This window comes from Portunus trituberculatus, chromosome 35 (assembly GCF_017591435.1).
Source record: "Portunus trituberculatus isolate SZX2019 chromosome 35, ASM1759143v1, whole genome shotgun sequence".
Classification (NCBI taxonomy): domain Eukaryota; kingdom Metazoa; phylum Arthropoda; class Malacostraca; order Decapoda; family Portunidae; genus Portunus; species Portunus trituberculatus.
Genome location: NC_059289.1, coordinates 8,841,347 through 8,845,674, shown reverse-complemented (window position 1 = coordinate 8,845,674; position 4,328 = coordinate 8,841,347). Strand labels below are relative to the sequence as shown.

Sequence of the window (4,328 nt, the reverse complement as noted above, 5' to 3'; positions counted from 1 at the left end):
TTATTATTATTATTATTATTATTATTATTATTATTATTATTATTATTATTATTATTATTATTATTATTATTATTATTATTATTATTATCGCTGTTGTTGTTGTTGTTGTTGTTGTTGTTGTTGTTGTTGTTGATTTTGCCATCATCATCATTATCTGATTATTGTTATTGATATTATGATCATGTTCGTATTAGCAGCAGCAGCAGCAGTAACAGATGTGGTAGTATGATTGTTGTTGTTGTTGCAGTTATTCTTCTTCTTCTTATTATTATTATTGTTATTATTATTATTATTATTATTATTATTATTATTATTATTATCATTATTATTATTATTATTATTATTATTATTATTATTATTATTATTATTATTATTATTATTATTATTATTATTATTATTATCATCATTATTATTATTATTATTGTTATTATTATTATTATCATTATTAGTTTTGTTGTTGTTGTTGTTGTTGTTGTTGTTGTTGCTGTTGTACCACCAGTAGCAGATGCAATAGCTCCAGTACCAGCCACACAAACACCACACTTAATCACACCACTACCACCACCACCACCACCACAATCACTGCCACCGCCACCCCATGGCATAATAACACACATGGTATATGTAATATTTTATTAAACAAAGGTACACGCATGGCATCAATCATAACTCTAATAAACTTCTTTACAGTACATAATGGCAGGATACAGGACTCGTGTGTGTCTCTACAGCAGCTCAGCAGCGGACCGGGGCACTAGACACAGATTACAGGGGCAAGCTGACGGGGGAGGACACGTGGCGCGAGGGAGACAGGGAGGCAGGGGGGCAAGGAGGCAGGGAACACACAGGACAGGGAGCGGAAGAAAGGCGGGTTGGGCTGCTTAGAAGGGACAGTAAGGATAGGTTAGGAGGTCTGGGGGGCTGAATTAAGAGCAGAAAGGTGTTGTAAGGCTAGATAAGGGATGGATAAGGAAGAAAGGGATAGAGGAAAGGGAACGCACGGGACTGGGAATGGAACAAAGACGGGTTGGGCTGCTTAGATAAGGCAAGAAGGGTAGATTATGAGGTCTGGGGACAGAATTAAGAGCAGAAAGGTGTTATAGTGATTGATAAGGAATGGATAGGGATAAAAACACATACGTTGGGAGGAGAAGAAAGGCGGGTTGGTTTGTTAGGGTATATAGGATGGGAAAGAGAAGAAAGAGAAGAGGAAAAGAAAAGGAAAACTGAGGAGGGGCATCATGCGAAAAGATAAAGAAAGGGTAAAGAAGAGAAGGGAAGATGAATGAAGGGAGGCACGAACACGAAAAGGACGAATGAATGAAGAGAAGAAAATACGAGAGAGAGAGAGAGAGAGAGAGAGAGAGAGAGAGAGAGAGAGAGAGAGAGAGAGAGAGAGAGAGAGAGAGAGAGAGAGAGAGAGAGAGAGAGAGAGAGAGAGCAGGAAGTACTATTTACACATGAAAGAAAGAACGAAGGAAGGAAGGAAAAAGGAAATAAATAGTTTAGAAGATTAGTACCGGAATGAAGTGAAATAAATATGATAACTCAGATCTATTTGTATTTCAAGGGAGTGAGTAAACGGGGGGAGGAAAAGGAAGAGAAAGAGGAAGACTTAGGTAAAAAAGACGACGAAACAAGGAGGATACGTGTGACAATGGTTACTGGTACAAGAGAGAGAGAGAGAGAGAGAGAGAGAGAGAGAGAGAGAGAGAGAGAGAGAGAGAGAGAGAGAGAGAGAGAGAGAGAGAGAGAGAGAGAGAGAGAGAGAGAGAGAGAGAGTGCGACAACCAAATAAAGAAAAATAGACAACTTGATCTGCACATGGAACCCTGCAATATATCAAGTAGGAAGTGAAAGTAGTGATATTTTACATGAAAGAAACAATGATTACTGGTGCACACTTTGCAGAACGATCTTGAGTACTTGGAATAGACTCAGATTATTAACAATGGGTGGTTAGAGAGTTTCAAGAAGTCAGACAGATTTAAAGATGAGAGCAATATTCATAGGTGAAGAAATTATATAGATAGGCATATTTCATTCAGGGACAGCCACATGTACATAGACCTATTGACTCCTTGTAGCGCCCTTATATCATGCACCTTTACCCTTTTATCACTACAACAGTCATATGTTTTGTTAATGTTAAGGACATCGTAAAAAAAATAACGAGAGACACAGAGAAGAAGAAAAAAGGCGATTATTTGTTTTTGTATTTGTATTTTTTCCAAATGACATAAATATTGACCGTATCACCGAAAAAAAAGCCTTCAAATGTTGTGAATTGCTATGGAGGAAAATAACCCAATAACTAAAGGGTGAAGGATGGGAAACGCCGTGAAATTGAGGGAAGACAAGTGGGTGAGGGGCGGCGCAGCATGAGACGTCAGCAGTGAGCATTAGAGGGAAGGACATTACTTGTGTCGCAGCCAGAGGATGAGGGAGAAGGAGGAGGAGGAGAACGAGGAGGGGGATGCCATACTTAGCAAAATGATGGTGTGTGTGTGTGTGTGTGTGTGTGTGTGTGTGTGTGTGTGTGTGTGTGTGGTGGTGGTCATCGTCGGAAGGCTGAGACAAGAGTGAGGGGGTTGACATAGAAGTAGTGGTGGTGGTGGTGGTGTGGTGTGGTGGGGTGTTGGCTGGGGTTGTCTGCGTGAAGCACAAAATCTCTGGGCTCAGGGCTTCAGAGCTTGGTGTGGGGCTCTGGGGCGACGTGGGTTTGAGGGTTTAGGGTTCAAGGTTGAAGGTCTGCAGGTGACAGGTTGGAGAGGGAGTGGGGATGTGTCACGGAGCTCAATGAAGGTGGGCGTGGACCAAGCGGCGCCCGGAGAGAGAGAGAGAGAGAGAGAGAGAGAGAGAGAGAGAGAGAGAGAGAGAGAGAGAGAGAGAGAGAGAGAGAGAGAGAGAGAGAGAGAGAGGTGACGCGTGAGGATATAAAATATAGCAACACTTAAAGATTACGCAACACTTACAAATGAAGGTAACACGAATGGTAAAAGTGTAACGAGATTGTGGGTCGCTTCCCGCGGCGTGAGGGAGAAGAAGGGGCCGGCGAGCCTCGGCGGAGCCTGCACCGTCACCCGCGGCGCCCCTGCAGTGAGGCTGGGCCGTGGATATCATTTTGTCTCTCTGATTTACACATTATACATCTGTGTGTGTGTGTGTGTGTGTGTGTGTGTGTGTGTGTGTGTGTGTGGCATCACCAGTGTAGGAATGTGGGTGGCCCTCACACCATCACAGGATCGGGCACGGCTGCCGGCACCCTGGCTACTCCCTGACGCACGCGGGACGCCGCGAGGAGGAGTAGGTGTACGCGGGGTGACTGTCCTAATTAACACTAATATTCGTTGTGGAGAAACCTTGGCGTGACGGCGGCCAGGAAGGCCCTGAGGGCACGCACTCTGGGTCTGCTGGTACGCGCCACAAGAATACAGCAGAGGTCACTAATGTGGTCTGTCCTTTGGTGGGGCGCGGGCTGCGGGGCGGCTAGGGTTCAGAGAGGCCTGTCACTGCGGCAGCAGTCAAAGTGACGCCTCAGCTAACCATTCGGCAACCTCCCAGACCCACACCACTTGGTGCGTCGTTCCACACGTTTCCATGACCGTCCAGGGGCGCCCAGTGAGGGAAAGGAGCGGTGGTGGGTACGACGGGCGCGGCGCAGCGCGGCGGGCGTCCCGGGGCCGGGCGCAAGTATGTACACAGAGCGGCGCGCCAGCAGTAACAACACTCATAGAAAATGAGATGAGACTCAAGCCTCCAGAAACAATACATGACTAGAGTATAAAGTAGACGTGTTGGGCCAAAGATACCATGAAGAGTCTGGTGACCTCGCGCAGCGGCGAGTCGAGTGAGTGGATCGGCGAGGAAGGCCACAACATCTTGCCTCGCGTCCAAAGCGTCACGCACAGCACACTTGTAGTAAATAGAACACATCCAACTGTCAACTAACAATTGCATTTATTTAATTTTGGAGTTGCAAGCTTTGAACCAGTGTGAGAGCGGGCCAGTGTGCCCCAGCTGCCGCGAAGCTGTCATCACCATTTAGCACGAGGCGTTGCAGCTGCTCCACAATTTTTAGCTAACATGAAGGAAATTAGCTTTCTTGAGGGAGCCCCGTGGCATTCCCCAAGCTCCACCACCCCTCATCAGGCGGGAAAGGGTTTCCTGCTCTCCCAAGGCCCCGCCAGGATGGACTCCATTGTGGCGCCATGCAGGGGAGTGCCCGAGGTGTGGCGGTAGGGTGGCGGCGGCTGTGGTGGCTGCGCTGGTAGTGGCACAACGTGGTCCTGCCAGTCGTCGCCGCCGTCCTGCTGAGTCCGTCAGGT

General features: G+C 46.4%; 1 protein-coding gene across 1 annotated transcript in view; it reads right to left on the bottom strand.

Annotated features, from left to right (window-relative positions):
• Positions 1–619: 619 nt before the first annotated feature.
• LOC123513112 (zinc finger protein GLI2-like) overlaps positions 620–4,328 on the bottom strand; it is a 137,838-nt gene continuing 134,129 nt past the window's right edge. The window contains 1 exon segment of the mRNA XM_045269989.1: positions 620–4,328. This exon segment is cut by the window's right edge and continues 789 nt beyond it. The gene's annotated coding sequence lies outside the window, so the exon portion shown is untranslated.